The following is a 27,983-nucleotide window of genomic DNA, read 5'->3' on the forward strand; positions in this document are numbered from 1 at the left end:
ATTCTTGGACCTGAAGACCTGACAAGATTATTGGACCTACAAGATAATGCTTACTTGCTTGAAGATTGTCAAATAGGAGGACATTTCAGGTAAACACCTCTCTTTCCCTGCTCTCTTTTTCTTTAGGACATCTGGAAATGCACCAGTCCTGCACGACCCCCACTGGCTATGTTGTGTTCTTGCCACAGTGTCTTATCTAAGAAGGAAGCAAGACAGAATTAATTCATTTCTCCATCTGTATGAGACCAAGTAAGTAAGTGACATCAATTGAGTTTTATGAAAGTAAATCCCTTTTTCAAAGCTGATTATGTTAAAGGAAGTGTTCAGATATCTGTCACCCAAGCTCTGTGTGTGTGCTTGCACACACAACAGAATTTGAACCATATAGAGAGGGGATATGAGCCACCTGACAGACTGATAACAAGGGCAGCTTTCCTTATTGTGGCATCACCATATTAGGTGCAGGTGTGTGGTGTTTGATCAGGCACTGGAAAAACTTCAAGGGATGACACAAGTGCCAGCCCCACAGGTGAACTCCTGGCTGGCTGCTGTTTTTGTGGGTCCTGTAAATGTTAGTGTTTGTGCTTGTGAAATACTTTTCTAGTCAACACGCTGTGTTGCATTGGAATGTGGACTGTTGTCCCAGTTTGTTCTGCTCCACATGCCCAAGCACTGATCCTGCAAAGAGTAGCAGACATGCCAGTTTGGCCTGCATGACCAATAGTTTGAGGAGAGAGCCTGATGATCACTCAAAGTGGTGGCTGTGCTCACTGTTGCTTTCACTGGTGTGTGATAGGAATGTAGCCACATTTGGGGGTTTGTGTTCGGGAGTGTGGGGGAGAGCTGTCTTTGCACAGTGCATGTTATTCTGTATAGGAGATTCAGCTCCTATCTATTGATATCAGGAGGGTGGTTAATCTAATACATATACCTCTTTGTTGCATGGGTGAGGATGAATAGAGACTCTGGGGTCATGGGTGTTTGAGAGGGTTGAAAGCATAAAGAAAATAATTTTTCCCCTGTGTGTGATTAGTCTGTGGAACTCCTTGCCACAAGATGTGGTGATGGCACCTGGTTTAGATGCCTTTAAAAGGGGATTGGATAGATTTATGGGGGGAAAGCCATAAAGCCATGATGGGTTTGTGCGGCCTCCTGACTTTAAAAATAGACTACCTCAGAATGCCAGATCTAAGGGACTGGCAACAGGATACAGATATTCCTGTTGTCTTGTGTGTTCAATGTAGTCCAGCTTCCTCTGTCTCACAGGGGCCCACCAGAAGCTGGACTAGATGGACCCTTTGGCCTGATCCTGCAGGGTTGCTCTTATGTTCTGCACACTTTGAGGTGCTGTGGAAAGGGTTGTGCTTGAGAATCTTACTTTCAGATGCAGGTGATGGGAATTGCAAATGCTGTGGATGGAACTCCTAGGTGAACATGGCATTCTGGATACCTTCTGCTCCACTCCCACCATACACCCCCAACCCCACCCACGGGTGGTGGAATTCCACTGGCATGAGAGTATCTACAGGGCAGTGTCAGGTGTGGTGGTATTTGTTTTATTTTTATTTTTGCCCCACCAGTATAATCTTGGCTGGTGGGTTTACAAAGCGATCCTGTCTCGTTCTACACGCCTTGGTTGAGGATAGTCACAACTATAATTTTGATTTTTAAATTCACCTGGCAAGTAAACAGGCTCTATGAGCCACAGCTGGCTGCATCAGCACTTTTGGGCAGACACAGTATGTTCTTTGTGGGGCTTTCACACAGGTGCGACAGCACTGAGGCTTCAATCCTATATGCACCCTCCTGGGAGTAAGCTCCATTTGATGCAATGGGAGATCCTTCTGAGTAGACATGCATAGGATTGTACTGTGAGCCAATAAGCAGTGGTGTAGCTAGAGGGGATGCAAAGCACTAAGTTTTGCAGGCATCCAAATGCACCGTGCTAGTGGCCCCTCCCTTTCAGGGTCAGGCATACGCCTCCGTTTTGCTCCCACCTCCCTAAACCCCTCCAAAGGGGAGGGGCCACTGGCGCAGCACCTGGAAAACTTAGTGCTTTGCACCCCCTCTAGCTATGCCACTGCCAACAAGATCTGACTGTCACAACCTATGTATGTTCTGACTTCCGTACACACTTTGGAAGCAAACTAGGGAGCTTAGCATATGGTGGGAGCCAGTTGTATTAAAATAAGAACATAAGAAGAGCCCCGATGGATCAGGCCAAAGGCCCATCTAGTCCAGCTTCCTGTATCTCACAGTGGCCCACCAAATGCCCCAAGGAGCACACAAGACAACAAGAAGACCTGCAAGGCATCCTGGGAATTATAGTTAAGAACATAAGAACAGCCCCACTGGATCAGGCCATAGGCCCATCTAGTCCAGCTTCCTGTATCTCACAGCGGCCCCACCAAATGCCCCAGGGAGCACACCAGATAACAAGAGACCTGCAAGGCCTCCTGGGAGTTGTAGTTTAAGAACATAAGAACGGCCCCACTGGATCAGGCCATAGGCCCATCTAGTCCAGCTTCCTGTATCACACAGCGGCCCACCAAATGCCCCAGGGAGCACACCAGATAACGAGACCTGCAAGGATTCCTGGGAATTGTAGTTAAGAACATAAACAGCCCCACTGGATCAGGCCATAGGCCCATCTAGTCCAGCTTCCTGTACCTCACAGTGGCCCACCAAATGCCCCAAGGAGCACACAAGACAACAGGCACAACCTGCGACATGGTGCCCTCCCCTGCTTCTGGCAATCAGGTGTTTGTTGGATGAAGTTTAGGTTTCAAAAGGTGACTTTAGCTGAATCCTGCTCAACTTTTCTTTGATTCGATTGTTGAATGTCTTCAAGATCCACTGCTAAACTACTTTATCGGAAACTTGGAGGCTTTTCTGAAGACGTGTTAAAACAGTTATTTTGGTTGTCAAGGCAACTGAGCTTCCACACATGATTATGAGAAAAGATTTCTACAAGAAGGTACATTAGGTTGTTATGGAAACTCAAATACTTTGGCATTTTCAACCTAACATTTTGGGGTATTGTTTGCCTTCTCAATCCTGGTGTTCGCCCTTCTTCAAAGTATTTGCAAATTCAGTTCACTGGAGCTTTTTCAACCTCATGTGTTTGGTTTGGGGATGGCAGTACAACCTTCCAATACTTTTTACTCCATGAACTGTGTGCGGTGGGCACAGTCTAGATCCACTGTCGGCAGTCAGATGCGTCCCATGGAAGCTTGTTATCAGTCCCATGTGATAATTGGCCTCCCCGTGTCTTGAAAATATGATCAAGATTTGCATAGTTTTTCTTCTGTAATCTGCAGCCTATGAATTCCCTCGTAAATAAGAAAAAAAAAAAGGATATTTCTGGTCATCACCTGCTTAATGATGTCACATCCTCCTTAATGGCATTACTTCTGGCCCTCAACAGGCACCATGAATGCTATTCAGCTATTTGAGGCATGCAAGTGGCCCCCCTCCCTTTTGGAGCCATTCTGGATGGGGGAAGCAAAATGAAGGTGAATGCCAGAGAAGAGTCTGATGCCTCCATTTTGACCCCCTGCCTGGAATGGCTCCAAAGGGGAGGGGGAGGGGCTACTTGCACACTACAGTGAGGCTCCCTGCAATATTTAGTGCTTTGCACCTCTTCTAGTTATGCCACTTGTCAGACAATAGTCTTCAGCAGTGTGCAGAGTTGGGGGTGCCCTCAGGTAGTGATCCTTACCATGAAGACAGGGTACTGCACATATCTAAGTGTTACTGTTTTCAAGCTCTGTCAGAGCTTGCGTCCTGAGTACACTTCTGTACTGCAGCGAGTCATGGACTCTTCGCTCACAACAGGAGAGGAAACTGAGCGTGTTCCACATGCGCTGCCTCCGACGCATCCTCGGCATCACCTGGCAGGACAAAGTTCCAAACAACACAGTCCTGGAACGTGCTGGAATCCCTAGCATGTATGCACTGCTGAAACAGAGACGCCTGTGTTGGCTTGGTCATGTCGTGAGAATGGATGATGGCCGGATCCCAAAGGATCTCCTCTATGGAGAACTCGTGCAAGGAAAGCGTCCTACAGGTAGACCACAGCTGCGATACAAGGACATCTGCAAGAGGGATCTGAAGGCCTTAGGAGTGGACCTCAACAAGTGGGAAACCCTGGCCTCTGAGCGGCCTGCTTGGAGGCAGGCTGTGCAGCATGGCCTTTCCCAGTTTGAAGAGACACTTTGCCAACAGTCTGAGGCTAAGAGGCAAAGAAGGAAGGCCCATAGCCAGGGAGACAGACCAGGGACAGACTGCACTTGCTCCCGGTGTGGAAGGGATTGTCACTCCCGGATTGGCCTTTTCAGCCACACTAGACGCTGTGCCAGAACCACCTTTCAGAGCACGATACCATAGTCTTTCAAGACTGAAGGTTGCCAATACATACTGTTTTCATCTGTAGATTATTGGAGGCTATGAAAATGCAGTGTTACCATTGTGAACAATATAACAATGTTTCTCCTAGAGCCACACCTTGCACTTTCATCTGGGTAGGGACCAGAGCATGGAAGTCAAACATGGATGAATGTCAAAGCGGAGCCTTATTTAGCTGTCTGGCACATTTATTTTGGCTGGCGAAAAATGTAGATAACTGTACAACACATGTGAATGCGTGCAAAACCTAAATAAACAGACATAAAAGAAAAATGAACATAAGAATATCGACAGATGCCATGGAAGGTTGGATGAAATTGGATGAAAGAGGAAAGCAGGTGGAAAAACTTAGAAACATGGTTATAATTTAAAATGACTGAGAGCGCAAAGCGATTAAAGTCAAGTGAAGAAAGTCAAGGTGCTGCCGGGCTGACGTACCTTGTGCCCCACCAAGCCAAATGCAGGACACTAGCCATGTTTTGTGGCTTGCCAGTCACTTCTGATACCCACACTGATTCTCCTTTGTGGTCTGCTTGCAGGTACATGTTCTGCACATGTGCAAAGCTGACCTCAGGAGCTTCCCTAGAATTGACAAGTTCTTCTCCTGTGTTTGAGTGGGGAGACCCTGTGTAGGGTTGCAAGTCAGGAGCAGGAACTTTTCCATGGACTGGTTTTGTTTTGGATTCTGTAAAGTGCCTGTTTCAGATTGTGCTGCTGGATTTAGGGGTTATCTAACTAAAGCAAAGCACAGCTGTAATCTACATAGCATTCCAACTAGCAGCTTTAGAGAAGGGCCATGCAGTGGCATAGCTCGAGGAGTTGCAAGGCACTAAGTTTTGCAGGGAGCCTCACTGCAGCATGCAAACGGCCTCTCCCCTTCGGAGCCATTCCAGGTGGGGGGGGGGAGCAAAATGGAGGCAAATGCCAGAGAAGACCCAGAGAAGAGTCTGATGCCTGTTTTGCTCCCCCAGCCTGGAATGGCTCCAAAGGAGAGGGGGAGGGACTACTTGCACACTGCTGTGAGGCTCCCTGCAAAACCTAGTGGTTTGCACCCCGTCGAGCTATGCCACCGGGTCCATGAGCTTTGACTGCACTGTGTACATAGGAAGCTGGGCAACAACTCCTAGATTTTGACAGAACTGCTCAGATTTCCCACCTGTTGCTATAACATTCCTGGGACTGCGAGCACTTCTGGAGAGACGGAATGTGGCCGAATTTCCAGCAGAGGATAATGGATACCTTATAAACATAGAGGGATATATTGTGTATTTAAAGCTGACCAAGCAACCATTCAGCAGCTGGATGTCTTTGAGAAGTGTGCTGTGCGGACAGAACCACAGCAGGTCACAGTAGAACAGAGTATGGAATGGTGGTATTTATTTGGTGAAACCTGGCTTCAGTGATGGAGAGGACAGATTGCAGTGTATAGGACTTCTCTCCCTCTCTGTACTTGATTAGCAGTGCTCAAAGTATCCTGTAGCAACATGACACGGTGCCATTGGATTACTGGGAATATACATGATGGATACTGTGGACATACCGGAACAGGGTATGTCCTGTTTGGCCCATATTGGCCCATATTGTGGGTAGAACATGAATTCAGACAAATGGGGCATAGATGGGACACTTTAAGAAAAGCAGAGAATTACTTGCTCAAACGTATTTTTTCTATTGAGTGAACAGAGTATTTATTGTCTGTTTTTAAAATTTGACAAACATAAGCTAGATGGCCCCACAAACTACACAATTACTATAAAGTCTGCTGACGGCGAGTGGTGTAGCTAGAGGGGGTGCATTCACTTCCATTTTGCTCCCACTGCCCAGAATGGCTCCAAAGGGGAGGGGAAGAGGGCGCTTGCACGCTGCACTGAGGCTTTCTGCAAAACTTAGTGCTTCACACCCACTCTAGCTACGCCACTGGATGGCTGTCCAAAAACTGGTGCTTTTTGATATGCCTTTCTCTTGTCTCTGACTTGCTCTTTCACGAGGCTTTTCTAAAATGTCTGCCTTGTGCCCGCCACCATTTTGTAGCTGATTGACGATTAATGAAGACAGAAAAATAGAAAGCAAAAAGCATGGCGTGGAAGAGATTTCAGAATGAGTACTCAATTTGTGTGTGTTGTTTAGCCTTTTTCTTTTGGCCGACTGCCAGCTTTACAAGTAACCGTATAGTGCCCGGAAGACAACCAGACCGAGAATTGGAGGAGCCAAACTTGGGTAGATGCCACCAACTGTTCTTTTATCTTGGCATTCATGTATTGCTGGTGAGAGGGGAATGCTCCAGGGAGGCCTCTAACGTCTTTCTCCATGAGAGACTGTGTGAACTGTACAGAGGCAACAAAACAGCTATCGTTAATTCTGAATGTTACATCCAGCTCTTGGCTTTTAATGTCCAGAATATGAACTCCTGTGTCTAAAGTGTTCTTCTCGACCAGTATTTTCTATACCCAATATATATTTTTGTTAGACATTCCATGGGGATTTGGTATGCTCCAATGTGCGCTATCTGTTTCATTACAGCAGGGTACTTCTAGGGCAGCGATTTTCAACTGGTGTGATGCGGCACATTGGTGTGCTGCAAAAGGTCCACAGGTGTGCTGTGGAGGTTTGGAGCACAGCAGTTGATTGCTGAAAAACTCTTCTGTGTTTCTGGGCAACTGTCTGTAGTAACAAATTTGTTACTGTAGACCAGCGTTTCTCAAACTGTGGGTCGGGACGCACTAGATGGGTCGCGAGCCAATTTCAGGTGGGTCCCCATTCATTTCAATATTTTATATAAATATATTAGGCTTGATGCTACCATGGTAGGTGACTGCATCTGGGGAAATGTTACAGCTCTGTACTTTTAACAGACTACTATGTATATGCTTTTAACAATGATAGTACATGGGACTTACTCCTGGGTAAATGTGGGCAGGATTGCAGCCTAGGATTGTTAAAACTTTTCCTGCTTGATGATGTCACTTCTGGTTATCACTTCCGGTGGGTCTTGACAGATTCTCATTCTTAAAAAGTGGGTCCTGGTACTAAACATCTGAGAACCACTGCTATAGACAATTGCCCTAGAAACAGATCTGCAGAACCTGGATGCAGGGCCTAGGAGAGGGGGGTAAAGGGGGTAATTTGTACCCGGGCGCAGGGTGAAAAGGGGGGCCCAGGAGCCAAAGGAGGGGGCCCAGAAATTTCCTGAGATCTTACATTTTCCTATCTACTCAGGCTTGTTGCCCGCACAGGATGCTGGGGACACTACCATGACTGGGGATGCTGGGGACACTACTGATGCCACATGAGTTGGTAGACCTGGGCTCCAAAGACTTTTTGACCTGTCTCTACTCTCTCCCCACGTTGTTTCACCCCTCCCTGCCCCTATTCTGCTCACCCATCACCACCCTCCCCCACTCTGTTTCACCCCTCCCCCTTTGCAAAGGGGCCCAAAGAAACTTTGTACCCCCTGATAAAATTCCCCTCAGAGGCCTGGATGAGTCTCCTGGAAGCTGAAAGAGAGTCACAAAAAATACTGTTCTCTGCCCCAAGGATATGCATGTGTTTCCTTACGGATTTGGAAGATTTAAGGCTTAACTCCCCAGAAATCTCTGTTGCATCATAACAAATGCTGGTGATGTCTTCCTTTCAGTACTATATAGACTCTCTTTCTCAGCATATCAGTATCTTCCATTGCAAGACATCGTTATTAGCCTGAGAATTTGCCTGCTTGGAGTTTGTTTTCGTATGTGGCTGAATGAACTGAGTGTTTCTCACCCCCCACCCCTCTTCTTTTTCACTTGCTTCCATCTTCTATCTTGAGCACTAGACGGAGAATTTCCTTAGCGTTCAGAATCCTGTTAATTTTACGGCCCACATTCACATGGAGATCTGCTTTTATTTCTTCAAACCGCCTTTTTCCCGCGGCCTGGTTGGCAGTAAGGCTTCCTGAGCAAAAACAGTGGTGTTGTTATGGGAATAAATCTAATCAATGCAGTTCGAAGGGACCGTCCTGCAGAATCCTCCCGCATGGCCCGGTGCCAGACTGGAGGTCATTGTGAGGTTATCCTGTCTGACTTTCACCAAAATGCCCATCCCAACTTTAAAAAAAGAGAGAGAGAGAGAGAGAGCAAGAGCTGGCAGTTGTGTCGGTGTGTAACAGAAGCCTTGTTAAAATACGTTCCTCTTATACGTACACCTGTTGGAGCAGCCCCCCCTCCCCGGCACAAAAGCCGTGCTTCCTATTTTAAACGCTTTGCAAGTCCGTCTGCGTTCCCTTCTGTCTGCAGTTGGTCTGGTGCGGTACAGCGGAGCTGCCTGGATGCCATCCCTCTGGGGAATGTCCGAGGGGCTAAATAAAGTTGCAGCAAACAGATGTCCGCAGACCCTGCCAAGTGCTAATTTTCATGTCGGCCGGTTTGAAAGCCGCATTGACTAATCCAGACGTTGCGATGCCGAAGAGAACCCACATAAATGTGCGGCCTTATTAAGTGTGTATTTCTCTTGGAAGCCGGCCCCTTTATCAGGAAGCCATGCGGGAAATTGCATTGACAGAAACCGATGTGTGGCAGATTTTAGGGAACAAACTGCTAATAGAGGAACTTGGGCAAAAAGATTATCTTTCTCCCACATGCAGTCAGCTCTCATTCTTCTCACAGTTTTTAAACATAAGTCAGATGCTTCACTTTCTTCAGGTTGTTATCTTGTCACTGTGATTAATACGTTACCCGATAGTAAAATGTACGGATCGGTATAAGAAGAGATTCATCTCCTGTTCACAAATGCTATTCTTGTGGAATCTGAAGCTAGTTCAACAGAATCTATTCCAGCGTTGCTCCTATCCTTTTAAAAAAAAAAAATGTATGTGCAACAGGTTTTGTGTGATGTGATTCAATAAACTAATGCAGGGGTGCCCAAACTCTTTGGCAGGAGTGCCACATCATCTCTCTGATTTACATTTCAAATTTGAATAAATTTACATAAATGAATATATTGGAGATGGAACTTATATGAATGAATGAAGGTTTCACAATAGCTAAAGACCTATAAAAGACTTTGTGCAAAGCAGGGCTGACCTTTCCACAGACATGAAACAGCAAGCAGCAGAGGTTGTGCCTCTGCCCCCAGCTTGTGCAAGGTGTCAAACAGTTGGCCCTTGCGCTGAGAGTAGTCGCGTTGGGCTGGCACAGGCTCCAGCAAGTCTCAGGAGGGCCAGAGGCTCGTTGGAGACTGGGGGCTCCCTGCAGGCCAGATTAGGAGTCCCCGAGGGCTGCAAATGGCCCCAGGTCAGGGTCTGAGCACCCCTGAACTAAAGGCATCCCACCAGCTAGAACCTAAAGCCTGCCAGCTACTTAACAGTCCTTTTTATTTTTGCAGTCCCAGGCAGCCATCAAAACAGGAGACTGTTTATTGAGAGACTGCTGGGCTGCACTGGGCTTGGAAGGTCACCCATTTTGCTGCCCTGTCTAGAACACAACCTAATTTAAAATTGTAGATACTTGGCAACAAGTGCCATAAATGCCATGATGAAATTAGCCATTGAAACATCTACGTGTTTTAGAGAAAAGAGCCCCCAGCTTATCGGTTTTCAAATAGTGCGCCACAGTGGTATAGCCAGAGGGGGTGCAAAGCACTAAGTTTTGCAGGGGGCCTCACCGCAGCATGCAAGGGACCTCTCCCCCTCCCCTTCAGAGCCAGGTGTATGTCTTCATTTTGCTTCCACCACCCAGAATGACTCTGAAGGGGAGGGGCCGTTTGCATGCTTGCACACTGCAGATTAGTTAGCTGCTACTTCCTTCCACCTCAGTGTTTTGACTGACCAGTGTGTGATGACCACTGGGTAAATGCACAACGGCAGTCAAAGGCTGAAAGGTCAGAGGATCATCACCCCAGCCTTTCTGCTAATAAGACCCACTGCATGATATTTTTAGGCTTGTCCGTTCCAAGTCTGCAAACCAAGTTGTGTTCTACCTTAGTGTTCATTGAACTCTTTGAACAAAGGGTTCCCTTTCACACTTACTCTACCCTTCTGGGACCTTCACCCCAACAGAACCATTTTTCTCTTAGGTGAATCTGGACATCATTTTGTAGAGAAGTAGGACAATCATTAATCCTCTTCTTAAGCCTGTGACGGCGCAGGTGCACTAGTAATTGTTGGGGTATACCAATAATTTTTGCTAGACTGACAGCCCAATCCTAGCCACACTTTCCTGGGAGTAATCCATATTGATTCTAATGGGACTTGCTTCTGAGTAGACATGCATAGGATTGGGCTGTTACTGATTTATCATCCCTTAATTCCTCAGCTGATGTGGCTGGGAAGAAGCTTTAACCAAAAATGGAAGGCAAATGGTAATGGAGGGATGGGCAGACAGTCACTCCACCCCCAAAGAATTGTGCTTATTGAACCTCTTTTGGCTTCTCTCAAAATTCCTTGGATGTTCTGCCTGAGGAAGAATCCCCACATTCACTTTCAGTTCTGCTTTAGTCTACGTTCTGATGGCAACTCCAAAATCAAACCCTTTGGATATATCTAAGTTTTGATTTTTTTTTAAAGAGACAAAGTCATATGTTTGCAATGGGCCCTCCTTATCAGCGGATTTGAATATCCACAGATGCTGAGCATGTGGCTGAAGGACATCAGGGCCTTCTGGACTCTCTGGAAGGCATTTCCAGTTCACCAGTGCAGCACCTCCCACCTGCTATTGGTTTGATTATTCTGATTCTGTATCCACAGGGGGAGGGGGGGCTTTGGAATCTGCAGGGGTCTGTTCCACGATATCCCTCCCCCCATGGATACTGAATTCTGGGTGTATTTACCCAGAGTGACAGTACAGTAATCCCAACATATTTAGTGAGACAAGAAAGAAATTATCTCACCCACATAACAAACAATTAAGTTTTTGTTTAAAACTGCATGTATGGGACCAAACTCATTCACTCTCAAGTGTCATTTTCAGCTTAGAACAAACAAATAGACAAACAGCCAGGAAATCCATAAGCTTCTCCCAGCAGGAAGAGGCTAAAGCCTGCAGAATTGCTTCACATAATTACATAAAGGGTTATTTTTATCCACTGGTTGCTACTGCCATCAGCCTGTAAGATTATTTATCCAGCATGCTAAAAAAGAGATGATTTTCATTAATCTTGAAGATCATCTTTTGGTATCTTTTTGATACACTGAGTTAATAAAGAGCTACTAGCTGGAGGGCTTAGACTAAAAAATTAAGCAGTGACTCTGCCTTTATCATCACATGAGAAATGTTAAATAAAGGGTGTTGTACATTGCATGTGTGGATTGCACACTTGGCTGTCTATATAGAAAAGTCACTTAACTACAAATCATGTTGGCATCCTTCAGTCTCGGAAGACCATGGTGTCATGCTCTGAATGGTGGCTCTGGAACAGAGTGTCCTCTCCAGTGCGCGAAGCCTGGGTAAAGTAGGTATGGAGGATAGGCTGTTACCCATGCAGCAAATCCCCCCTCTCCACATCGCTGAAATGGTCCAATGGAAAGGCAGAGGCCAATACGGTTGGTTCCAGCGGCGTTGCAGGAGTTGCCAGAACGTGACTGTGTTCAGTCATGAACTGCCTCAGGGACTCCGGCTCCGGATTTTGCCTCGAGGTTGACTCCTGAAGCCTTTTCCATAACTGGATGTAGCCACAAGGCAGTGGAGGTTTGGGATCAGAGTTTTCCTTCTCTCAGATGAGCTGCCTTCCCAGGCTGACAAGGAGCTCCATTATTGTGTTGGTCCCAGTCCACTGATGTACACATGGAGCTCCAGAATATAGCACTGATGTGGGAGATCCTGTGACTCTGTTGGATAGGGGTGCCCCTACCCAGACCTGCTCCTTACCTGTTGCAACCTTGGCCATGGAGAACCATCTCTCCATGTTGGGTTACTATTGATTTACATGGTCAGATGGTTTGTATATTTCAAGTACTCCTAGAAAGTACAGCCCATCTCTGTATGCAGAGGCATTTTCAAACAATCCTGCCACCCTCCTGGGCCCAATCTGCCCCGTTCTGCCCTTTCCCATCCAGAAACCCATGACCACCACTCTCCCCATGTCCCTCTACTGCCTGGCTAAACCTTACCTACCTTGTCTGACTGAATGCCTGGATGTGGCTTCAGTGGGGTGGTGCAGACCTCCCTGCCAGTGCTTTTGAGCATGTTTGTGCCACCACACAGTCCTGGAACGTGCTGGAATCCCTAGCTTGTATGCACTACTGAAACAGAGGCGCCTGCGTTGGATTGGTCATGTCGTGAGAATGGATGACAGCCGGATCCCAAAGGATCTCCTCTATGGAGAACTCGTGCAAGGAAAGCGCCCTACAGGTAGACCACAGCTGTGATACAAGGACATCTGCAAGAGGGATCTGAAGGCCTTAGGAGTGGACCTCAACAGGTGGGAAACCCTGGCCTCTGAGTGGCTCGCCTGGAGGCAGGCTGTGCAGCATGGCCTTTCCCAGTTTGAAGAGACACTTGGCCAACAGACAAAGAAGAAACTTTGCTCCCGGTGTGGAAGGGATTGTCACTCCCGAATTGGCCTTTTCAGCCGCACTAGACGCTGTTCCAGAACCACCATTCAGAGCGCGATACCAGAGTCTTTCGAGACTGAAGGTTGCCAAGAAATCCTGTGTCACTTTTGACTGGCACAGTGGCTGCTGTTCCATGTCCCACCATCTTCTGGGGTCGGTGGGTGCCAGGGCCTTCTCAGCTGGAATGCTGGACTCTGAAACTTCCTCAAGATGCCCGTGCAGCTGTTTTGCTGTTGGCCTTTTGGATACAAGTGGAAACTATTTTGCCTAGACAGGTCTTTAATGCTGACTGTGTCATTCCGCTGGATCTGCTGTTTTCTTTTTTCTTTTAATCTGCCTCTGGTTGGTTGTATGTTGTGCTCTGTGTGGGGTTTGTTTATTTTGTGCTGCTGTTTTATGGAAGGTTGAATTACGACTGCATGCTATAACATATGCATTTTATTATTGATTCATATTTCATAGTTTAAGTGCTATGTTTTGACCTTTAAGGCTCAGCATGACTTGGGACCTTTTTTAAGGACCTCTTTCATCCTCATGAGTTTATCTGGGTCCTATAATTGGCTTCTCATGCCCTGATCTCTGACCCGCTCCTGACACAGATTTGATTTGCAGATATCGGGGACCGCACAGCTCCAAAGAGCTGGCTCAAAGCCAGGTTCTTTCTTACTGGTTGATTGGGAAAGCAACAAAGAGTCATGGCTACCACATCTGGATGACTCTGAAGCAGTTTCTGGGGTGCTGGGAAATTTTAAAAAATAGGGGGGAGCATGGATTTTCAACATTGGGTTCCTTGCTGAGACTCCATCTCTGTGTTTAAGCCTGGTTCCAGTGCCTCTGGACCAGTAGCATAGCTCGATGGGATGCCAAGCACTAAGTTTTGCAGGCACCTGAAGGTGCTGCGCAAGGGGCCCCTCCCTCTCCTCTTTGGAGCCATTCCCAGCGGTGAGAGCAAAACAGAGGCAAATGATGCTGTTTTGCTCTCACTGCCAGGAATGGCTCTGAAGGGGAGGGGGGGCCATTCATGGTGCCTTCAGGTGCCTCTCTGCAGAATTGAGAGAGATTCTCTGCAGAGAATCTCTGCACTCTCTCTTCATGGTGCCTCTCTGCAGAAGCGCGCGTGGCCTCTGGGACACCCAGTGCCTCGGGAACAAAGTGCCAGGTAAGGCACTGCGAGTTTAGCATCTCTGCGAGTTCAGCAGCAGGGCGAAGAAGCCAGGGCCCCAGATACCGCCCTTTCTCTTCCAGTGAAAGGGTTTTTACTAACCCTTTTGCTAACCAGTGTAGGGTTTTTACGTACCCCTAAACAAAAACAAACAAAATAAAAAAAGCTATGCAGTCAGACAGCCAGCAGCAGGGTGGGGGCTATCCAGTGTTTTGCATCGAGTGCCACATGTATGACTATATGGCTCTGGGGCATAAGTCATGGGTGTGTCCTCGGTGCAAGGAGCTCTAGGGACTCAGGGAATGCGTCCGCTCCCTTGAAGCCTTGGTGGCCGACCTGGAGAAGCAGAGGCAGGCAGAGGAGGACCGTGGGGAGACTTCCGGGGAAGATCAGGCTTCGTCCCAACCTCAGGCGTGCAGCTCCTCAGCTGCCCGGGTGGGAAGTCTCAGGGCTGGAGGACATCATCCTGGAGAGGAGGGAAACAATCCCCTAGGGGGGACCCCTTCTCTAGGGGACGGGCCCGTATCCGAATGCACTCAGGATACTGCTCGGCGGGAGGGGGGTCGGGGGCTTCTTGTAGTGGGGTATTCGATTATTAGAAGCATAGAGAGGGGGGTTTGCGACGGATGTGAGGACTGCATTGCGATTTGCCTGCCTGGTGCGAAGGTTGTGGACATCACTTCTTATCTAGACAGGTTGGTAGATAGTGCTGGGGAGGAGGTAGCAGTTGTGGTGCATGTTGGCACCAACGATGTAGGCAAGTTTAGCCGGGAGGTCCTGGAGGCCAAATTTAGGCTTTTAGGCAGGAAGCTGAAAACCAGGACCTCAAAGGTAGCGTTCTCGGAAGTGCTACCTGTTCCATGCGCAGGGCCAGCTAGGCAGGCGGAGATCAGGGGTCTCAATGCGTGGATGAGACGGTGGTGTAGGGAGGAGGGGTTTAGATTCGTTAGGCACTGGGGAACGTTTTGGGGCAAGTGGGGTCTGTACAAGAGGGACGGGCTTCACTTGAACCAGAATGGAACCAGACTGTTGGCACATAACATTAAAAAGGTGGCAGAGCAGATTTTAAACTGATCCCTAGGGGGAAGGCCGACAGGAGCTGAGGGGCATCTGGTTTGGGACTCCTCATCCCTATGGAACGAGGATGGGGAGGTTAGAGAACCTGACCGAGGAATTAAGTCAGATAGTGGTTAAAAGAGAAGATGTTTCAGACCTCATTGATAAATTAAAGATCAATAAGTCACCAGGCCCTGACTGCATCCACCCTAGTCATTAAGGAATTGAAGAATGAAGTTACTGATCGCTTGACTAAAATATGCAACTTGTCCCTCAAAACTGCCACGGTGCCAGAGGATTGGAGGATAGCAAATGTCACGCCAATCTTTAAAAAGGGAAAGAGGGGGGACCCAGGAAACTATAGGCCGGTCAGCCTAACATCTATACCGGGCAAGATGGTGGAATGCCTCATCAAAGATAGAATCTCAAAACACATAGACAAACAGGCCTTGCTAAGGGAGAATCAGCATGACTTCTGTAAGGGTAAGTCTTGCCTCATGAACCTTATAGAATTCTTTGAAATTCTAAAATTCAACAGGCATGTGGATGCGGGAGAACCCATGGACATGATATATCTGGACTTTCAGAAGGCATTTAACACGGTCCCTCACCAAAGGCTACTGAAAAACTCCACAGTCAGGGAATTAGAGGGCAGGTCCTCTCCTAGATTGAAACCTGGTTGAAGACCAGGAAACAGAGAGTGGGTGTCAATGGGCAATTTTCACAATGGAGAGAAGTGAAAAGCAGTGTGCCCCAAGGATCTGTCCTGGGATCGGTGCTTTTCAACCTCTTCATAAATGACCTGGAGACAGGGTTGAGCAGTGAAGTGGCTAAGTTTGCAGACGACACCAAACTTTTCCGAGTGGTGAAGACCAGAAGTGATTGTGAGGAGCTCCAGAAGGATCTCTCCAGACTGGCAGAATGGGCAGCAAATTGGCAGATTCTTTTCAATGTCAGTAAATGTAAAGTCATGCACATTGGGGCAAAAAATCAAAACTTCACATATAGGCTAATGGGTTCTGAGCTGCCTGTGACGGATCAGGAGAGAGATCTTGGGGTGGTGGTGGACAGGTTGATGAAAGTGTCGACCCAATGTGCAGCGGCAGTGAAGAAGGCCAATTCTATGCTTGGGATCATTAGAAAAGGTATTGAGAACAAAACAGCTAATATTATAATGCCATTGTACAAATCTATGGTAAGGCCACACCTGGAGTATTGTGTCCAGTTCTGGTCGCCGCATCTCAAAAAGGATATAGTGGAAATGGAAAAGGTGCAAAAGAGAGTGAATAAGATGATTGCTGGGCTGGGGCACCTTCCTTATGAGGAAAGGCTATGGCGTTTGAGCCTCTTTAGCCTAGAAAAGAGACGCCTGAGGGGGGACATGATTGAGACATACAAAATTATGCAGGGGATGGACAGAGTGGATAGAGAGATGCTCTTTACACTCTCACATAACACCAGGACTGATGTTTTTGCTTATGTTGTGTTGTCTTTGTACATTCCTGTCTTGTTCTGTTCTTTCTCTGTATTTTATGCCAATAAAGGTCTTACTGAACTGAACTGACATAACACCAGAACCAGGGGACATCTACTAAAATTGAGTGTTGGGAGAATTAGGACAAACAAAAGAAAATATTTCTTTACTCAGTGTGTGGTTGGTCTGTGGAACTCCTTGCCGTAGGATGTGGTGATGGCATCTGGCCTGGATGCCTTTAAAAGGGGATTGGACAAGTTTCTGGAGGAAAAATCCATTACGGGTTACAAGCCATGATGTGTATGTGCAACCTCCTGATTTAAAAATGGGCTATGTCAGATGCAAGGGAGGGCACCAGGATGAGGTCTCTTGTTATCTGGTGTGCTCCCTGGGGCATTTGGTGGGCCGCTGTGAGATACAGGAAGCTGGACTAGATGGGCCTATGGCCTGATCCAGTGGGGCTGTTCTTATGTTCTTATGCTTTGCACTCCCCCAGCTATGCTACTGCACTGGACTTCTTGAACAGTGTTCGTGCGTTCTCTGTATCATATTCCTGGCTGCCTTGATCATGTCATCTATATTTTCAAATACTACATACCAGCTTCTAAATACTGTTGCATGTGAATGTGCAAATACTCTCCAATTATCAGGTATTGAAAATCAATTGTCGTTAAATATCAGTATAAAATATTTGGAGCAAATTCATTTCAATACCTTTGTGTGTCTTTGACTCCTTCGTGCATTCCACTATTACTTGAGAGAAGTCAAATCACTACATCAGTCAGGAAATTTGAAACTAAAAGATGAAACCTGTGCATTGCTCAGTTCAGGATAGTAAGGGATTGATGCAAAGCCTGGCAAATTTATCATGCTCTCGAAGTAGTTTTTAATATTCCCTGATTTACGTGAATCAATATCCTCTATTTACATCTGTCATTTGGACAGAGAGATCTTTCTGAATGAACTGCATTTAGCATTTTTTTCCTAGGGTTATGATTATAAACCTTGCCTGTGGTTCTTAATATTTAAATCTTTTATTTGTTTTAAACAGGATGCAGGATCAGCTGGAAATTTATACTTATTTGCTGGTGAAAACTTTGGTTCTAACCATTATAATATTACCCATGCATGGAAGGTTGCAAGGTATGTACTCGTATACACAATAAAATAAACCTTCAGAGAAAAATGTTTATATAATTCATGTGCAGAGTTTATCTTTATATCACATGAAAAGCTTCAGAATTGCTATGGTCTTGCATCTCTGTGTATCTTATCAGAGAGGCTTCTGCAGAAGCAGGAAAAAAAACAACACAGAACAGGGTACTTGGGTGCAAACTCCAGCTTTTTTTTTTTAATGCATATTCTTAACCTCAATGGCTGTGAACATTGGCTTGAAGGTGAGGGTGTGTGCAATACCTTCTGAATCTCAGTGATGTAGGCTCAAGTCTCGCAACTTGCTCCCAAGTCAGACTGAAGTTCCATCAATCACTGACTGTGACTCGATTTGGAACTCAAAGCTATTTTTGCATCTGAGTTGCTCTCTGTGTGTGTTCTTGCTTCCTTTTTTCCCCAGTGCTTCCACATTCTGCCACAGGACCTCCAGGGTGATCCGGAAGCGAGTCTGATCACCCAGGCAAGGTAGGAAGTGCCTGCAAACCTTGTCTGGGTGATTGTGCAGTGGCTGGTGGCTCCAGGCTGTTTGTGGCACTTTGATCACCACCAATCAGGGTGGGTGTTAACAACTCCCCCCCACACCCCATCACCACCTCCTTTTTTCTGTTAAATTTGGCTCAGACTTGAGACTTGACTCGAGAATTTGAACAAGGACTTGATTTGAGATTTGAAGGTTGGGACTTGAGTTGAGACATGGGACTTGAATACATCGCTGCTGAAAGTTCTGGCACCAGAAGGGCGACTGAGAGAGTTTCTAGTGGCTGGAAGGGGGGGGGGGGCTTCAGTGCCTTGCAGAGCTCTCTGCCCATCCCAGTGAACAGTCACAAAAATAAAAACTATTCAAAAACCATAATAATTATTCACACAGTTTAAAAATAGCAGAGCAACTGACTAAAATATGAACAATTAGACACATTGTTTATGTCTGCATAATTATTCAGTGTGCGTAATTATTCCGGCTGTAGGGTTCAGCTTTTCTTGGGATTGAATGTGGCAATTCGGGTGCAGCATTTCAATTCTTCTTCCAGCCTGGAGCACACAGTCCTGAGCTGTGAGCTTTAAATTTATGACACACAAGGAAGAAAAATGGCAATTTGGAGTCATACAAGGTGTGGATGCAAATATGGCAATACTTAATTTTTTGTTTAACAAAAGTGTTTATTTAGTAACTATAATAGTAACTATTATATTTATAATAATAGTTTTTATCACAGCTTTTTGATTCCAAATATCTGATATTTATGGATCAAAAATATATTTTCAACAGTCACACCAAAGCTTGGATATACACAAGATGTGAATTTGCACACTGACAAGGTAGACTGTGCATGTCCACTGGAATTAACTACTCAACCCCTTTGTTACATTATACTCAAAACACTCATTTTCAGCATCACTGACATGACTACAGTGACCTCTCAATTGATTTAATGGACTTTGTTTGCTTCCTTAAAACTAGTCTCATAAGTTATGTGATGTGCTGGCTTGCAGCTTGTGCATTGGCAAAATGCATTCAGATTTAATGAACTTTAGGCATTAACACCCCAAAGTCTGCTTATTCCCCCCCCATTAGTCAGTTTAAATTGAGGATTTAATATATAACTAGCAAGATCTAATTGTTACCTTGCACATGCCTGACCTGACCTCGTCTGATCTTGGAAGCTAAGCAGGGTCAGGCCTGGTTAATACTTGGATGGGAGACCGCCTGGGAATACCAGGTGCTGTAGGCTTATACCATAGTCTTTTGAGACTGAAGGTTGCCAACCAAGACCTAACTGGCAACGTGATTGGGAGTAGGGGCTAGCATGGCTTTTGCTGTGAAGAGACCTCTGGATTGCACTGACCATGTGGTCACAAATCCCATGTGAGCTGAAACCCATGGACGTGACTCACAGATGTGTTCTGCCCACAGAGAAACTTTACACATGGTCTGGGCCTAAGACTCAAAATATATTACTGTTGCTAAAGATACTACCAGAAATGGCATCCCTGACAGGCTAGGATTAAACTGTCGATAGCTGTGTTATAATGCAGACTTGCAAACTGTGTGGGTCCAACCAGGATCCACAAAATGCCAGGGGTCTGGGGCTGGAACATGGGCCAAGCAGTCAGTACTGCTTCAATGACCAGGCAAAGATATAAAGCAGCAATTTCCAGCTGGTGTGCTGTGGCACATTGGTGTGCTGTGAAAGGTCCACAGGTGTGCCACAGGGGTTTGGAGCACAGTGGTTGAAAATTGCTGAAAAACTCTTCCAGGTTTTGCAGCTCTGTTTCTAAGACAGCTGGTTGCAGTAACACATTGTCCCAAATCCTCCACCAGCTCTGCAGAGATGAACAATTCATTCCTGCGGACAGTTGCCCTAGAAACAGCTGTGGAACCTGGAAGAGTGTCTCATAAGTCGGAAGTGTCATCAGAAGAAGCAAAGACTGTAAAGAAGACCATAGAGGTCAATGTGCCCTGAAATGAACAATGTTGAAAACCACTGATACAAAGACTGGGACCCTGATCTTCTAACAGGCCTGGCCAATCCCAGAGGCTTCATATGAAAGTGTAGGATCCAATGTTGTATTCCCTTCTATGCCTCTGTGCACACCATCCGAGGAAGCTCAGTAAGCCAGTCCCAGCTTCTGATGCGGTAACTTGAAGGTTCAAGCCCTAGAATTCCTGGTGACCCCTGTGAGGCATCATCCACCTGCCCCACCTGTTCTGTTCAGGAGGATCTTCTTCAGCTTTGTGGTGGTCACTGCCGTGCCATTTTTGCAGCATTCCTGTGGCGGGAGAGGCTGCACGGACAAAATTCTGATCTCTGTAAAAGGTAAATTTGTGGTTAGGCCAGGTTTCCATTGGAAAGCTGCTTTTGGTTAGACTGCAAAAGTTTCTTCACAGCTCCTTTGCTGTGCCTTTATGGGGGACATTAAGCCATTTGGCATCGACCACAGAGAGCACTGCTCAGAGGGAAATAATAGGAGAGAGCAACAGGGGGTTAACCACAACATACTTAATCATTATAGTGCTGGAGGGAAAGTAGTTGAAAACAGGATTTTCCCTGATGGCCCTGAGTGCATTTTGGGTTTTACTCTCTCACACACACTGCAAAAGCATTTCTTAAGTGCTGAATGTCTACAGCTACTGGGGATCAATGGTTAACTATTTGCTGCCCACAGCTTATCTGGGAATTGGGGGAAATGCTAGCCTTTTCTTCAAATTAAGTAACATTCCCTGGTGAAAATTTAGTCTGCCATGGTCAATGCTGGGCTTGGCATTCTACTTCCACGTACAATTTCACCCTCATTCATTGTTTCCTGCATTTTGCTGGGTGGGTTTTCAAGATTCAAATACTTGGTGTGACTCCAGCCCCTTATGATAGATTGGAGCAAATCTGATTTTCTTGTAGACAGAGGTATAAAAATCAGGTCACTTGGTAGCTGCAGATATATTAGTATACTAGCAGTTTTTCTCAGCGAACAGGTAAGGATGGCTAGCTCAGAGGTACCAAATGGCATGCAGAAGCTTTTTAGCTAGCCTACAGGATACCTGGGGTCCGTCTGTCTCCCCAGCACTGCCCTTTCAGCAGTACTGCTTCTGCCACAGCTCTGGGACAGAAAGATGGAAGGAGGCCTCTGAAGGCAAGGAACACTATGAGAGAAGGGGCAGAACTCTTCTGCCAGTTGCCCTTTAGACCGTGGCTGGATTTTTTTCTGCCTACCTCATGCCTTCCTCCAACTTGGCAGCTTAATCTGGAAGGGAGTCTTTTGAGACAAAAACAAGCACTCCTTAGAGCTCAGAGATTTAAGAACTTCAACCCACCATTAATATAATATCTGTAATAGTCAAAGTAATTCTGTGTCTCAGTACACTTTTTTTCCTTAGTTAGACCTGCACACATTTAATAAACAAATCAGAAAAATATGAATTCTCTTTTGCTTCCAAATCTTCATTGTGGGCACTGCAACTGTTGCTCCTGGGACCAGCCTCTGTTTAGTGGCATTTGCAAAGCACAGCAGCTGTCTAGAAAGTTCCATAGCTGTACATATTTCCTAGTTCAGATCTAAACCTAGTTTACAAGTAGTTTGCTGGCACGTCTTGCAGGGAGCCTCCCGGCAGCGTGCAAGGCTCCAAAGGGGAGGGAGAGGGGCTGCTTGCACACTGCCGGGCGGTTCCGTGCAAGACTTAGTGCTTTGCACCCCCTCAAGCTATGCCACTGGGTCCATGAGCTTGAGTCCATGAGTGCCATGCCACTGAGTGTAGCATTCATTTTACAAATGTTAAATCAAGAACTTGTGGAACTTTGATTCATAAAATATGCTACCCAAAGAGCAATGCCTTTGGAATCTGATTTCTGGCTACTCTCCAGCTAAATATTTTTGCAAACGGCACAGGAGTGCAGTGCCTTGTGCAATTCCTCTTCTATAGGCTCCTTAAGTGGAGCTGTGAGGTTTATAAAATTTCTCTCCTTGAGTCATTATAGCTGTCATAATTTGATAAATTGCACATATTTTCTCTTTTTGAAATAACTGTACACAGATTGGTATGTTCAATTCACATTATGCTCACTTTGCCTCTCAGTGAACTGGACACAATACTTAAGGCCACCCCTGGAGTATTGTGTCCAGTTCTGGTCGCCGCATCTCAAAAAAGACATAGTGGAAATGGAAAAGGTGCAAAAGACAGCAACTAAGATGTTTGCTGGGCTGGGGCACCTTCCTTATGAGGAAAGGCTACGGCGTTTGGGCCTCTTCAGCCTAGAAAAGAGGCGCCTGAGAGGGGACATGATTGAGACATACAAATTTGTGCAGGGGATGGACAGAGTGGATAGGGAGATGCTCTTTACACTCTCACATAACACCAGAATCAGGGGACATCCACTAAAATTGAGTGTTGGGAGAGTTAGAACAGACAAAAGAGAATATTTCTTTACTCAGCGTGTGGTTGGTCTGTGGAACTCCTTGCCACATGATGTGGTGATGGCGTCTGGCCTGGACGCCTTTAAAAGGGGATTGGACAAGTTTCTGGAGGAAAAATCCATTACAGGGTACAAGCCATGATGTGTATGTGCAACCTCCTGATTTAAAAATGGGCTATGTCAGATGCAAGGGAGGGCACCAGGATGAGTTCTCTTGTTATCTGGTGTGCTCCCTGGGGCATTTGGTGGGCCGCTGTGAGATCCAGGAAGCTGGACTAGATGGGCCTATGGCCTGATCCAGTGGGGCTGTTCTTATGTTCTTATGTTAGTGTTTTTAGTCTAGCAGAACCATTTTCTCCTGAAAAGAGAACTTTAAGCCCACAATTTTCAATGTTTTTCTTCTCACAGTACACTGATCTCTGTGGTCTTCTCCCTGATCTTCACCTCTTGTGATGTCACTTTTGGCTTCTGTAAGACTCTTCTGGGTTCTGCAGCTCTGTTTCTAGGGAAACTGTCTCTAGTAACACCTCCACTCTGCCCATGGAGGAAGAGGGACAGACAATTTGTCACTGCAGACAGTTGCTGGAACTGGAAAGAGTTTTTCAGCAATTTTCAATAGCTGTGCTCCAAACTCTCACGGCAAACCTGCAGATCTTTTGCATAACACCAGTTGAAAATCGCTGCTTTATGCTATACATGCCCATCCATACAATAGATTTACCATTGTAAATCCATTCATACAGCACTTTTGGAGTGTGCAAAGCACTTTTCAGAGTGCACTTTGCATGTATAACTTTGATGTAATCTTTAGAACAACTTAAGTATTGTTAAGTACTTATAAATTAAGTATCATCACCACGTTGCAGTTGGGGAACTGAGGCTGAGAAGGAGTGGCTAACCTTAGTGAAAATTCATGGCAAGGATGAAATTCAAACTAGGAGGCCCTGATTCTCAGTCTCTTAACCATTACCTGACTACACTATACCAACTGTCGTTATAAGGGCATACCTGTCTGAGTATGATTCTGGAGTGACAAAATGTCTTAGGCTAGCCCTGGGGAGGGGTTCAAAATAACAGAAAGTTATGTTTTAGCATGCATACACACATTGATTCATGCAAGCACATGGTTGTAGACTAGAGAAAGCCTTTTGATAGAGCATTTGAAATGTTGCGTGTGATTCAATTACATATGTGTGTGTGAGAGAGAGAGAGAGAGAAAGAGAGAGATGTGTATTCTCATGGTTTGTAACACATTAAAACAAATTTCGTATCAAAACAGTTTTTTTGCTGATGTTGCACGCTGGTGTGTGGAAGCGGCTAATTGCTCCTTGATTGTTTGCAGGGTTGTTTTGTGACACCTAGTGGTAGCTATGGGGGTAGTGCTAACATACTATTTTAATTGGTGGAGAAAGAGTGTTTTATGCACATTGAATTTGCAAGAGCTAATGCAGCATAGAGGCTAAAACTAAGTTACAAACCAGGGTTGCTCTGGTTCATATCTTACCTCTATTGCGAACCCAGTTGGTGGCCTCAACCTGTGCTTCTCCATTTTGGGGTCAATAACATTAGTAAGGATTGTTGAGAAAACTTGAAATGTGCTATATAAATACTGTATGGCTAATATAGATCTTACAAGTCATCAGTGGCATCACTAGAGGGGATGTAAAGCTCCAAGTTGAATGCCTCTGTTTTGATCCCCCAGCCCGGAATGGATCCAAAGGGGGGAGCGTTTACATGCCACAGTGAGGCTCTTCACATAATTTAGTGTTTTGCACCTCCTGTAGCTATTCCCCTGTAAGTCATAACACTTTAAGAGACCCAAAGAGAAATGCAGAAAGTCCTCACAGTTTTTTCATTTTAAATTGTTTCATAAAGTTGATGAGAAAAAAAAAAGTTTCCTGACCGAGGCCACTCCCTTTGTCTGCATGGGTTTTCTCCAGCCCAGAAAGCTCCCAGTTATTTCAGTGTTTAATATTAGAAGTGTTATAAATAAAGATTAAGAAGTTTGATGTTTTTGTGATCATAAATATGCTGTAGGAACATGTATCAGTTAGCCTACGGTAAAATTGGCTTTGTTATCATTTGTTTCACTGAATGTTGCAGTTTTCAAGAATTTATCAACAACTTTGAGAGAGTTGGTACTTGCTGTACCAAAAAATGTTTTTAGGTGTTAACTCTAAACCAGTGCTTCCCTAACTTTTTAGCACCAGAACCAGCTTTTTAAAATGGCAATCTGTTGTGACCTGCTAGACAGAGAGAGAGAGAAATATTTTTTTTAAAATGTATAAATTAAAATAAATTTTAATAAATCAAAATAAATTTAAATTTATAAATTAAAATTACATGATTTTAATACAGTATGCCAATTACAGCATAATTTTAATACAGCATGCCAATTACTACTGAAAATGAGAAAAAGTGACATTTAAAAGTTGGGAGTATGAAGATTATCTCATACCACAGGTTAGAATTCCAACTAACATTTTTTTCCTGCAAACAAGGGAAGCTGTTTGGAATGCTTTTGTTCTGTTTTTTTTTTAATATTTCAGAAACTTTTCACGACCCACCCAAAATTGGCTTGCAACCCACTGGTGGGTCCTGACCCACTTATTGGGAAACGCTGCTCTAAATGTTTCCAGCATTTTGTACTGGACCTCATAGAGTCTTCTCAAACCCTACTGGCTGATGTCAGCATCCTTCAGATTTCTGAGTTGTGTGTCCCCTCTGCGCCCGCCCCCCGGATGGGAATTGGGCTCTGCGCTCATTGATAAACACAATCAATACACATCGTTTTCCAGAAGAAATAAGCAATAAGAACAAAACACAGATTCCTGCCTAGAGGAGCTCACAGTCTAAAGAGTTCATTTTATTCTTGCAGATTTGTAAACATGAAGTTTGATTCAAAGGGGCAAGGCAGTCACATTCCAGGTAGACTTCAGAGTGTTTTTGTTGTTGTTGGCAATTTACTGAAAAAAGAAGCCCCCACAGCTTGGCTATTCGTTATGAGAGCAGTTTCAAGGGGGGAGAGAGGAATTACCTACACCCATCAATGTCCTTTAATATTTTTATTTATTGGTTTGTCATTTGGCATTTTGTAAAGGACTTTTTGTAAGGGATTTATGACTTATTCTGAAAATGAATACATAGAACTAAAATAAAAATTAGAAATGGATCAGAAATTAAGACAGTATAGTTGGCCTTTGGAATCCAGGGGGGTTCTGTTCCTGGAACCCTGCAGAAGCCGAAATCCAAAGATAAACAAATCTATGGATCTGGGCCCACCCTGGTCATGTCTGGAAGTGTTCTGAGGCCCGGTCACATTCATGAGGCTCGTTCGTTCAACCTTTATTTGGCATAAATATCTGGTAAATAAGGTCTCTGAACAGATACCATACTGAGAATAGAGACCTAAGCGATACAGAGACAGACAGACAGACAGACAGACAGACAGGCCGATCGATCGATCGATCGATCGATCGATCAGCCAAAACTAAAAATCTGAGGTTGACAGAGCTTCTTTGGAGCAGGGAAACACAGGCTGAGAACGAGCTGCTGCCAGGAAGGTTCTGCTGGTAGCTCCTTCAGATGCCTTTAAGCCTAGCATAGCAACCTGGAGCAGGGCCTTTCCTGAAGATGGTTGGCAACCTTCAGTCTCAAAAGACTATGGTATAAGCCTACAGCACCCGGTATTCCCAGGCGGTCTCCCATCCAAGTACTAACCAGGCCTGACCCTGCTTAGCTTCCGAGATCAGACGAGATCAGGCATGTGCAGGGTAACAGTTCCTGAAGACCAAAGAAGGAAAATGGCTCCTTCTTTTTACTGCTTCGGGGGCCAAATTCTTCAAAATGCTTTCACTTCTCTACGTCCTTCATGAGCCCGATGAGTCTTGTAGCTGCATATGTGCATAGACCCAGTTTTTCTCTGCTTCTGTAGCAAATGGTCTTAACAGTTTCCTTGTTGCTTTCACATATATAAAATTAGAGCCAGTGGTGTAGCTAGAGGGGGTGCAAAGCACTAAGTTTTACAGGGACCTAAATGTACCCTGCAAGCGGTCCTCTACTTTGGAGCTAGGTGTACGCCTCTGTTTTGCTCCCCCCCCCCGCCACCTGGAATGGCTCTGAAGGAGAGGGGGAGGAACCGCTTGCATGGCACGTCCAAGTGCCTGCAAGAGTGTTTTGCACCCCCTCTAGCTATGTCACTGGTTAGAGCTCATGGTGATGGCATCATGAATAATTGACCCCCAGAAGAGCATCTTGGCCTCAATCATCTTGGCCTCAATCATCTGCCCGTTTTCTGCCGCCTTGAAGTCTTCCTTTTGCACCACTAATGAAGATTTAACTATGCTGAGACTTAAAACAGAGACACAGAGAGAAATGAATTCATTGAAGAGCAAACCAAGTATTAGAATCGGTAAACTGAGTGTTCTGTCATGCTTCCTGAGCTTCCGTCGTGCTTCAGAGCACAAGCATTTGATGAATGTGTTGCAGAATTATCTCTCTGGATGGATCTCAAGCATCCTAGCATGGCTGAAGTAGAACAGTCTCCCTCAACACATAATCCAAGGTTTAGCTTGTCTTACTACATTCTACTTGTTGTAGTGCCACAATGAGATCCTACCAATTACTGCTGGGATTTTTGTCAGCTCAAACCTAACCTAATGTTCCAGCAATGCAGCCCCCTGGTAAGGGAACAAATGTTTCCTTACCTTGAGGAGTCCTCTGTGACTGCAGCCCCACCACAAAATGCAGCACGCACCCTATTGGCATGGCTGCCTGGGCACTGGAAAGCTGATTAGGATAGAGGTGGTGAGAACTTGATAATTGGACAATAGCAGCCCATATAAGGCAGCAGCCCTGTGCAAATTTACTCAGGCCCACTGAACTCAGAGGAGCTTGCATCTGAATGAAGATGTGTACACTTGGGCAGTAAGTTTAAATATCCTTTGTCTTATTAAAATTACTGTCAGCAAATCCAAACATTAATATGGCTTCTTTCTTTCTTTCTTTCTTTCTTTCTTTCTTTCTTTCTTTCTTTCTTTCTTTCTTTCTTTCTTTCTTTCTTTCTTTCTTTCTTTCTTTCTTTCTTTCTTTCTTTCTTTCTTTGTCAAGTGCTGAAGCTTTGCCTTTAATTGTTATTTAAAGCAATTGTTTTTCTTTCTCTCTCTCTCTCTCTCTCTCCCCCCAGGTTTCTTATCCATCCCGAAAGCTGGCTGGGTGCCGACTTCTGAGCTCAGACCATCTGGCAGCCATCACTGCCTCCTGCTGAGATCACGGAAACATGCT

At 45.4% G+C, this 27,983-nt stretch overlaps 2 long non-coding RNA genes and 1 pseudogene across 2 annotated transcripts in view; 1 reads left to right on the forward strand and 2 right to left on the reverse strand.

The window, feature by feature from the left end:
• LOC136656132 (uncharacterized) overlaps window positions 1-27,469 on the reverse strand; it is a 29,269-nt gene extending 1,800 nt beyond the window's left edge. The window contains exons 1-2 of the long non-coding RNA XR_010794703.1: window positions 27,407-27,469; window positions 55-196 (exon numbers count right to left, since the gene is read on the reverse strand). This is a non-coding gene — a long non-coding RNA (uncharacterized lncRNA). The remainder of the gene's footprint in view (window positions 1-54; window positions 197-27,406) is intronic.
• On the forward strand, window positions 146-27,930 carry LOC136656133 (uncharacterized). The gene is made up of 3 exons (XR_010794704.1): window positions 146-249; window positions 17,675-17,766; window positions 27,886-27,930. It is a non-coding gene; the product is annotated as an uncharacterized lncRNA (long non-coding RNA).
• Window positions 26,372-26,491, reverse strand: LOC136656173 (5S ribosomal RNA; annotated as a pseudogene).
• Window positions 27,931-27,983: the final 53 nt, after the last annotated feature.

Source organism: Tiliqua scincoides, chromosome 6, assembly GCF_035046505.1.
Source record: "Tiliqua scincoides isolate rTilSci1 chromosome 6, rTilSci1.hap2, whole genome shotgun sequence".
Classification (NCBI taxonomy): Eukaryota; Metazoa; Chordata; class Lepidosauria; order Squamata; family Scincidae; genus Tiliqua; species Tiliqua scincoides.